We start from the raw sequence: 11,327 nt of genomic DNA, 5'->3' as shown, positions 1-11,327 counted from the left end.
GACTGTTGAGGATTGGCCTACAAGGGCCCTTAGGAACACGCTTTCCTATACTGGTATCTTTGATCAACCCAGACAGGCACTGACGTGTAGCCTCTGTAAGATTAGCAGACGTGACTCAGACAGAGTCCTTGAGCATTTGGGATGTCCTATCTGGCTATCGAGCACTCTTCTGCCACCATGTGGAAAAGGGGGGGAGGTGATCAGCCATTCCAGCCAAGACCCCTGGAACAATAGCCTTAGCTGGCCTGGGGGCTGGTTTCAGCAACACAGATCACCTCGGGTGAGAAGACCCAGCCAGCTCAGCCTGGTTTACATAGTGGTGAACAAATAAAGGGCTGGGTCCTCAAGGTGCTACATTTGGGGGTGCTTTGTTACGCAAGCAATAGATAACAGACCTTCACCTTACTCTGCTCCACATTTCCCTCTGAAGCTCTTGGGAGCCACTTCCTGTGTCATTTTTCTATTGCCAGGACACACTAAGTCAAGCCTAACATCTGTAGGAAAAAAATGGAAAAAATGCTTCTAGCTGGAACCATCCTAATATATGATGTCATGTACACATGGCCCATACACAACCATGCACATGCATGTCTCAGGGTTGTAGAAAAGAAAAAAGTTATTGAATCTGAATTGCAGGGAAGCAAGGTTAGCTAGGTTTTGTCTTAGTGGTAAGCACCTGAGAAAACCCATATAAAAGGAAAGCTCTGTCTTGGTTCAAGTCTTCACGGTTCCAGTCTAAGATTGGCTGTCTCCCCTGCTTCTACCCTGAGGCCAGGTGCAATATCATGGCTTTCAGATGGGGTGGCACAGAATGACTCTTCCCCATGGCAGCCAGGAAGGAGCAGAGATTGTAAGACAGGAATGCCACAGCATGCTAGACCCTGTGCCTTGTGACCTACTTCCTCCGGCCACGCCTTTCAAAACCCTAACCATCCACTCTCTGAACTCACCTATGGGTTAAGACCTCAGTAAAGCTGGAGACATCAGCAAACTTTCAACACAGAAACCCTCAGGAGGACTCTTAAGACACAAGCCATAGCAGGAGCCCCAGCTATCCAAAGCAAGAGCCATTCCTTGTAAGAAAGATTTCAGGCACTCTAGACTAGCATAATGCAAGACCAGCTCTGGAAAGAACTCCTTGCGGTTAGCAAGGTGTGGTGGTTTAAATGAGAAACGCTCCCGCAGGCTGGGGTGTTTGAACTGTAGGTTCTCTGCCTGTTTGGGGAGGCTTAGCAAGTACATCCCAGGAGACAGGCAGGGGATTACATAGCCACACCCTACTTCCAGTGTGCTCTCTCTGCTTTGCTGCCTGTGTTTAGAGATGGGAGCGCCCAGCAGCTCAGCTTCATGCTCCCGCCACCTTGCTTGCTGCCAGGCCTCCCCACCACGCCTTCCCACCACGTTGGAGCTGGAAGCCCGAGTAAGCTCTTGCTCTGTAGATGGCTATGATCTTGGGTTTTGTTACAGCAACCAAAAAGTGACAAGGACATGAAGCTTTGTTATTGTGAGACAGTTTGCTAGAAGAGGGTTTTTAAAATGAATTTTGTTGCCCATTTTTAAAAACTTTCTTTTTATTTACTCTTTGTGTCTTTCACATCATGCCTTCCAATCCCACCCATCTCCTCCCACCCCCAAAATAAAACAAAATAAAATCTAAGAGCAAAAAGAAAAAAATAATGAAGAGAAAAATCTCGTCATGGAAGCAGCAGTGTGACATGGTGAGTCACACAGTAAGCCCCGTTATCCATACGTTTTTAGATGCAGGTGTTCATTGCAAGGACTCATTGGTCTGGTTTAAGGCCCCTGGTGGTCTTTGCTACACCGACGCTGGATCCTCACTAGGACTCTTCCTGGATATCCGGCTGCTGTTTTGTGTCGTGGAGATCCTGCAGCCCTGGGTCCACAGGACCGACTCCCACCCCAACCCCAAGCTCCAGCAGATCACAGATGGGGTGGATGTTGGGGTGGGCCAAGCCATAGCCCTCGTTCTGGGTCTGGGTAGTTGCAGAGTTGATCAGCCCACCAGCTCTTCTCTGTCTTCACCACCAGGGGGAGCTCTCCAGCACTGCCATGGCTAGCTTGCTCTGTGCAGCAAGCTCGAGTTCTCCTGCTTTCCCATCCTCAGGGTTGGCTCTCCCGCATCTACACCTTCAGGGCCAGCTCTACTGTGTTGCCCAGGGGAGGTGTGGGGGCCACTCTCCCGAGTGCTGCAGCTGATGAGGGTCAGGGATAGCTCTCCCTCTCTTAGGACTTCAGGACCGGCTCCACTGGCCTCCAGCATTGATGGGCAGGGGTATGTGTGTAGAGGGAGGGCATCTCTCCCCCCTCCCCATGCTGCCACATGACGGATGAGTAATGTCACATGATGGATGAGAGCGGGCAGCCCTCCCATGCTTACAACATCAGGGTTGACTCCCGCACACCTCCACCAACAGGGTCAGCTCTACTATGCTGCCCAGTCAAGGTACATGGTCCACTTTCCTGAGTGCTGCAGCTGGTCAGGGGCAAGGCCAGCTCTGTCACCCTCCACAGGTGACAGGGTCAAGGAGGGGGGATGGGGGATACATCTTTCCCTCGCCCTCGCCACCACATGGCATTCAAGGGGTGTGTGGCCAGCTATGCACACTCATGCCCTCAGGGCTATCTCACTGCAACTCTACCAACATAGCCTTTTAAATGTATTTTTATTTGTAGTTGATACATAATAATCAATTGTACCTATTTTTATGAAGGACGGAGTGACATTTAATACATGTGGGCAGCTTTAACTGATCAGATCAGGGTCACTGGCATTGTGTGCCCTCACCCATATGTCCTTGCTTTGTGTTGAGGAAGACTCAAGATTACCTTTCCTGACTATTTTGAACCATACCATCGATTATTGTTGAGCGTATTTAGAGGAAAGCTCTTAGTGCTCAGCAGAACTATCTAGAACAGACCTTGTAATCGTATTGCTGCAAGCCTCAGAGGGTTCAGTAAGGATTGCTGCTATTTAGCCAATATTAAGGAGCTGGCCTGGAAATATGGTCCAGTGACTGAGCATTTGCCTGGCATGTACGAGGCTCTGGCTTCAAGCCACGGCCCTGAAAACATTAAGGAACTATCACTTCATCTACAGGGAACAGTGTCTGAGGCAGACACCACGTCTTCTCTCTGTCTTCCCTTTTGGTCCAAGTCCCCAGACACAGACTCCTAGAAGCTTAGCAATTCATAGTTTTATGTAATTCTTGCGAGGCTCACCAAGGCAGAGCACATGGGAATACTGGGTAAAATCTCTGGTCAGGTGACTCCAAGTACACCACCCCCCCCCTGAGCCTTGGGAGACATTGCTGATCGGCCACAGCTCTCTCTTCCTATCAGAGTAAGAACGGCGCCTGTTAAAACAACAAGCAGGCATCCCCTACCAAGCAGCAGGAGGTGGCTGCTGCTGTGTGTGGAAACAGACAGACAGGCACTGTAACCAAGAGGCTGGCTGAAGAGTTGACATCTGTGAGTGCAAGGTCTGAAGCGTGAGGGTACTGGCAGCTTGGTTCCTTCTGGGGGCTGTGGGACAAGCTTCTGTCCTTGCCCCAAAGGTGCGTTTTTCATGTTGTGTCCTTTGCATATCTGCCTGGATGTTTCCCTTGGCGCATCTGTAACCCACTCAGATGACCTCACGGTATCACGGTTACTTCTGCAAAGAGAATCTTTCCAAAGAAGGTCACATCCGGGGCTCCAGAGATGGGGAGTTGTTGTCAAGGATGCAATATATCCCTTTTGGTGGGTACTGAAGTCTTTTTGTTCCTCTTTACTCCTGTGTTGAAATGAAATCTTTTTGGCTTTAGCCCTTTGCAGAGCTGAGGGTTGGACCCAGAACCTCGTATGTTCTAGAAAAGTGTCTGCTCATGAGCTGCACCCACAGTACATCCCCATAGGCTGAAATCTGAACCCTCAGGGTAATGAGGGTACCTGGGAGATGATTTAGGATTAGATCAATGCCCTGCTGGAGGGAACCCAGCAAAAGCTCCTGCCTCCTCCTCTCTAGGTCATGTGAAGAAACTATAAAAGGTCGGCCCGCTCTATCCCCTAAGAGTCGCTCAGAGGACCTCAATTCTGATGGCACCTCAGTCTTGGACTTCCAGTCTTTCAGCTCTGAGAAACAAATGTTGTTTAACTGCACGGAAGATGGTATTTTGTTATGACAGTCAAGGTGACAACTCAGAACAAAGGGACAGAACTCAACCCATTACAGCCCCTGGCTGAGGCCCTCTTTTCTTCCTTTCCTACACAGCCTTGCCTCCATCTACTCGGGCACTCTCTTTTTTCAGCAGCATCTAAGACATGTGGACCAGAGGTTGGATAAGGGACTGAGACAGCTCTGACATTCATAACCACAGGGCTTCGTGAGGTAGACCAGGTCCTCTGCTGGCCTCAGGTCTTTTCCAAAACAACGTCCCCAGAAAGGACAATTCGGAGCAGTGAACTGTTGCTGTCCTTCAAGGGAGAAGTCTTCCTCAGCCTATTGACAACATTGGTCCTGTGCCTTCCTAGCCAATGGAATGTGCGGTAGGCGGGACTTTTGCCCTACAGGAAGCTGTCAGATCTTGCTCTCTGTGAGACTCCCTATTCTCCCAATGGGGGTGGCCCATCACCCTGGATCTTGGAGTATAGCTGATGCCCAGAGTTTATGCTCACTCATGATATGTGTAGAGTACGAGCTTGGAAAATACCTTTGGTGTCAAGGCCACTGAGATTTAAGTTGTTTGTTCTTGGCCTTGCTTTGCCAATCTTGGCTGAAGTCACAACGTTTTCAAAGAGAGAAAAACTATGATTTAATTAGTAAGTGTAGTTCTGTGACTGTACCTCAGTAGTAAAGCCTTGCTTAAGAAACCCTGAGTTTGATCCCCAGCACTGAAGGAAAATGGATACAATCTTCAACTGCAAAGCAAACACAAGGGTGAATTCCACACGAGTCAAAGTTCGAGTGTAATTTTATGAATCTACAATAGGACTGGACAAAAATAATAATTACCTTTGTAATCTTAGAAAAGGGAAGAGCTTTCTAGATACAACTCAAATTCCAGAACCTAAGACCACAGAGAGTGATAAACTGCACAAAAACAAAAGGTATCCCAGGAGTAATAATGAGGAAAAGAACATAGGCTGGGGTCTAGGTGAATGACCATGGATTCTCTTCTCTTGCTTTATTCTCTTGTGTTGTGTTCTTGTCCAGCCTCCTGAAGCCACTGGGTCAGCAGCAGACATGATGCAGAGACTTTAGACACATGGCATGGTACTGGCTCACTTGCTGGTCTTTTGTCTGTTTTTGAATTTTTTAAACTGTTTTTTGTGAGCACCCCAAGATGTCTTCTAGGGTACCAGGTGGCAGGTTTTCTCCACTGACAGCAAAGAGCAAGGACACCTGGTGGAACACGGAGGTATTCAGCTGAGTCCACCTTCAGCAAACACGTGGCCATGGTTTCAAGTTAATGCTTTCTGTGGTGGTTTGCGACACAGGAGAAAAGATATCGTTGATGCAGTAAACAAAATGAGACTCAAAATACAAGTGATGAGTGGAGGCGCTCTCGCCGCTCATTCCGCCAAGAGCTGTTTCTCATACAAATGTTCCCCAGAACCCCAGGAAAACAAGCTTACTGTTCGTTATAAAGAAATCACAGATAGCATTCAAAACATATGAAAACATAATTTCAGCCGTAAGATTAGTGCCAAGGACAGCTACAGGCATTCTAGTGTTCCAGACTGCCCAGCAGGCTGTGCTGGCTGTAAGGGAGACAGGTGTTCTCCTATGATAAAGATGGGCGTGTAGTCAACAGGACAATTCGGTAATACCAGTGACAATCACAAACGCACAGTTTAGTCTGGTAATTGTCATGCTAGAGGTTTATCCTACAAGCGGACCAACAAACCAAAGGCCCAATGTGATTCCCTTCAGCGGTTCCCAATAACTAGAATCTGGCAGCAACTTAAGCACCCTCCAAGGGGAGCCAGAGGCGTGAGCAAGAGTCAGCCCAACTGTAGAATGCTGTGCATGTGTGTAAAAGGATCAGGAAGCTGACATGCACTGATCTGCAAAGCTAGCCAAGATGTTGGTGAGTGAAGCTGGTTGCAGAGGCGCACACACTTTTGCGTTGGCTCGTGTCTGGGTTTTACTGTCTTCTAGGCACACACGAGAGTCCTTCCTGTCTTTAGGTTTGTTCACCTTCCTGATGCATGGTCTATTTTTCTTTTCTCACATAACCCAGATACTTCCTACCCTTTACAGTCTAAAATAAGTTCACCTGCACCTTTGAAAGCATCCATCACTATGCCCCATAGCACTAACCTTTTCTAAATTCTCATTGCTCTTAGTGCCCTGATTTCCACTTGTCACGTGTTTGGAATAATTTGACATCTTTTGGTGTCTGTATATTTTATTTCCTTATGATTATTACGGACAGGTATTGCTTTATTCATCTTTGTAAGTGAGGTGAACACACAAGCTCAGAATTGGCGCATGGATAACTCTTAACACGTGGTAAATCTTCGGGTCTTCCTCCCAGCCTTGCCACTCAGAGTCCTGTACCTGGTACCTGGGCAGCAATGTTAGTTATTGAAAATGTAGGTGCCCTGAAGGACTGTGAAAGGCAGAATAGGGGGGAAACTGACTTGTATCTAAGGAGGCTTGCAATTAGATGGATTCAGAAGTATCAGGCCAATATAATCAATCTCAGAGCTTATGTCCTAATGGAGAAACAGGGTGCCCCCACTCTATGAGAGCCTTCCAAGACTAGCAATATAACCACTTTTCAGTGTACAGTCTTATATATAGGTGACTAAGGACACACCCACCCAGTCCAAAAAGTGTTAAGACCCCTGTGAGCTCAGATTCACAAACTTCTTGACTGAGAGATTTCTACTGTGTATCATAGATTCCCACATACTTGTTTAACCTTCCCAACAAGCCTTGGGATTGGAAAGATCCTTAGAGACAGGAAATCTCAGCACAGACTTGTCAGCGATCAGTTGGGTTGCTATGTGCCAAGCACCTCGGGCTGTTGCTGTATTCCCCAAATGCTGCTGCCAGAGGCTTCAGTGAAATACAGAAATAGTTTAAACACAGACAAAGAAAGTATCTTGAAGTCTGCTAGACTGGAGGATAGAAACCATCCAACTAGGAGACAGAGGGAAGCACAGAGGGGGTGAAGGAAGGATGGAGGGGAGGAAAAGAGGTTACAGTGTAGCATAGCTTTCTCTAGGAACAAAAATAGAGTGCAGAGCCCAGACTCTCTCATTCTCCCCAGGATGGTGGTGTCATAAGAATCTTGGGTGTACTTGGACGCTCTGCTGTTTTCTCATTTGTGGTCTTTCCCAGCATCTGCTATAGCTAATTTTTAACCCCCATTTGTTTCTCTCCTGTCTCTTGCCACATACTAATCATGCAAATATTTTTCAAGCCCCAAGCCAGGTGAACATGGACGCTTGCAGGATGAAGCAAGTCAATCTGTGTCTCACATAGACTCACACATCAACATGTCGCCCCCATCAGGACACATCTCTGTTGTTTCTTTTACAGTACTGGGGATCAAATCTAGGGCCTTAAACATACAACATAAGCCCTCTCTCATTGAGCTACACTTAAGTCCAACATATCTTGGTTAGATCTTAATTTTGTGTGACAGGGGACAGACAGGGAGTCATGTAGCCCATTATGTTCTTAAACTCATGATGTTATGAGGTTAACCTTGAACTCCTGTACCAGTTCCTGGATGCTGAGATTACAGGCATCACCCACCACACCCATCTTGGTTAAATCTGAAGTTTAAGAAATGATTGAATTGAACATGTTTCTAGCCATGTGGAGAATAAAAGGGACAGGTAACCAGCACATGAAAGATGGGTAGGTTCCTGGCCTGATTAACCTTTGAACCCTACAATTGGGCCAAAGTTAAGCATAAAAAAGTGAATGACAGGGAGAATGGACCAGGAGACTATCAGATGAACTTCTTTCTGGATTGGACTTCACTCTCTATGGCAAGTTCATCTATCCTGAGCTGCCACTGCTGATTCCTCTCTTGCTGTTGGAACCAGTGTCTCTGGGCTTCTAATGTGGACCAAAGGCTTGAAGCTCTTTAGGAACTCAAGGCTTTCGACATCAGAGTGGGACTGGCATCATGGTCTGAGCAGCTACCAGGTTCTCAGTCTCTCTGGTTTATGACAACCATTGTGTTAGCTCTTTAGTGTCTGTGTGTGTGTGTGTACATATTCTATTTGTTCTGCTCTTCTGAGAGCCTCGTCTAATACAGATTGTCATCATTTCTTAGTAAAACACACACACACACGCACACATATATATTTACTAATTATCTAATGTTAGTTTGGAATGGTTTTAGATTTATCATCATCATCATCATCATCATCATCATCATCATTATCATTAGTGTGTGTGTGTGTGTGTGTGTGTGTGTGTGTGTGTTTGTATACATGGGGTAGGTGCCCATGAAGAATGTCAGATTCCTTGGAGCTGACTTACAGATGGTTATGAGCTGCCAGATATGAGGGCTGGGAACTAAACTTGGGTTCTCTAAAAGAGCAGCAAGTGCTCTTAACCAATGAACCATCTCTCCAGCCCAGCAGTTTGGATTTTAAATTTACACCAAAACTCTTGTGTTAAAGACTTGGTTCCCAAAATATTCAGAAGTGGAACTTAGGGGAGGTGACTGAGTCTTTCAGGGTCTGGCTTCATGCATAGATTAGTCCACTTGTAGATTTATAAATTCATGGGTTATTGATACAGAGTGTAAACTTTTGATGATGGGACTTGGAGGTAGGGGGTCCTGGACTCCCTGTCTCTCCTCTTCTGTCCCCACATATGCCTCGCCCCCATTCCCAGCCTCTACAAGGTCAGCAGTTTGGTTCAGCCATGTGCTCCCTGCCATAATAGTCTGTGTCACCCTCAGCCTAGGAACAGAAGAGCCAATGACCACAAACTGAAGCTACAAATCCCACGACATCTTCCCTCTTTTGCTTACCTCAGACATTTTGTCTCGTGATAGAGAACGATCACCTTGTACACTTTGTAGCACACTACAGCTTACTATTGCACAGCAAAACAGTCGTGGAGATGTTTCTGCCTGGTCTAATGCATGTTGGATGTATCTGTAAGTGATGATAGTTGGAGCTGAATGCAATTTTATAAAGTTTTCTTCTACCCAGGTCTCATTTCAAAACTGGCACTATGGAGGACCTTCACAGAATAAGGGGATCAACAAAGCCTCTCCATGTGCTTGGCTCCTGCTAGAACCAGTAAGTCAAGCATAAAACGTTTGAATCTCCAGTTATGAATAAAAGACTCACGTGGTAGCATATGCTTATGGTCTCAGCCCTCAGAAGGCCGAGGCAGAGGGATGAAGAGTTTGAGGCCAGCCTTGACCGCACAGCCAAACACCATCTCAAAACAAAACAAGCAAGAAGACTCAAGCAGGTCATACCCAGGCAGCTGTGACCACCTGGACTGCTCTTGAGGGAAAACAGTGTTTGCTTTCTTCATTAGTCAGAAGTCATCACGTCTGGGACAAGGGACAAACCCTAGCCTGTTTTCAAGTGTCTGGAGTCCTGAGATCATAGCTTTCTGTTGTTTCATTTCAGGTTGGTCACACACCGTAGTCGTCATTGTTAGCACACAGTTCCCATCTTGCTCCTTTCTGGTCACAAGATATCCCACATGTCAGCGAATAATCAAAGGGATTTAAGTCCCTGAGAAATGCCACAGTCATTTGTAGTAGGGGACAGGGAGACTGTTTTAGAGACATATCAGGAAGCGGGGACCCAAGCTGATTAAATTAAACAAACAAATTAATGAACACAAAGCCGAGCTGGAACCTCAAGCTGAAACCACAGTCTCAGGTGACTACTGAGTTTGCCTCTCTCCGGAATCAGGGCTTTGAGCAATTTCTTACTTCCCATCAGAGCCAAGGCTAATGACCTCTGCCGGAACCTCGTAAATCATTCTCTTATCCCGACAATAAAGGCCATAGAGTAGTTTTTGCTTTGTCATTCATGAACTCCAGGAAACCAGATGGCAAAACTAATTCAGCCACTGTCATTGCTCTGCGAAGTGGCAACACTTAGAGCTGCCATTTGACCCAGCGAGGGCACTGGCCGGTGGTGCCTGTGGCTAGCAACTGAAGTAGGAGGCTTGCAGGCTTGACCAAGGGAGCCGTCGCCAAAAATTAGGAGGTCACTGGGGGGACACGGAGGCTGTGTGTTTATTGCTATGTTTCACCTCTAACACCAGTGTGTCATGTGACCTTGATGAGACCCTTACACTCTCTCCTGCCTCAGTTTCTCCATATGCAAGATTACACTAGCGAAGAGCTTTCTACCTACTTATTTTAATTTCTAAAGGTTTCCAAAAGTTTTGGTGTGTATATATGTGTCTGTATGCACACATGTATAAGCATGTGCAGGTGCACTCACTTGTATGTGTGTGTGTGTTTGTGCATGTATGTGCATGTATAAGCCAGAGTTTGACATCCAGTGTCTGCTCCCATCATTTGCCATATTGGTTTTTTGTTTTGTTTTGTATTTTTTTTTTTTTTGACGGTCTCTCACTGAACCTGGAGCTCACATTTTTAAAACTTACTGACTTGCCAGCAAACCCCAGGAATCTGTCTCTGCCCCGCACCCCAGCAGTCAGGTTGCAGGTTTGCACCACTAAGCCCATCTGGGTGGTGCTGGGGATCTGAACTCTGGTCCTTGATCTCCCCCAGCAGTAAGTACGTGACCCACTGAGCCATCTCCCCAGCTCTGCTTGTAAACTTCTTAAACCAGATTAAGCCAGCCACCACTTGTCTGTGTAACCCTCCCTCTGTTTTCTAGTACATTGGCCTGTGCTATAGTTTTGATAGCTGAACTTACTGCTGCCTGGCTAGTGCTTTGAAAGTAGATGCTTCATAGAATTGTATAACTTGCCCTGGGAGGCTGAAGAATCCCCAAGCCAAAAGGCTGCACTTTGATTTTCCAGGGTCCTGCAGCCTCTGAGAGATGTGCAGCTGAGCCTCCAGCCTCCGAATTCAAAGGTTTGGGCTCATGGCTCAGGATTTCCGACAGGCGAGCCTCTGTCTGCTGCTTCTGTGTTTGGAGCTATCCTTCCCACTTCTCTGTTCAACATTAGCCCTCGTTCAGGCCACAGAAGACACGGATGACTTCTTCCATCCTGTTCCCACACTCCCCTAGCTGGGGTGGAGTTTGCACACTCCTTTCCCTCCGTAAGCATTCACTTAAAATACACGTTAAGTCGGAAGACATTGCTTTGTAGCGTGGTGGATGTCTGTACCAAAGTCTCTATG

Source organism: Microtus oregoni, unplaced genomic scaffold (genome assembly GCF_018167655.1).
Source record: "Microtus oregoni isolate MIOR12 unplaced genomic scaffold, Mior012 000054F_ref0000373, whole genome shotgun sequence".
Classification (NCBI taxonomy): Eukaryota; Metazoa; Chordata; class Mammalia; order Rodentia; family Cricetidae; genus Microtus; species Microtus oregoni.
Note: the sequence above shows the minus strand (reverse complement) of the source record.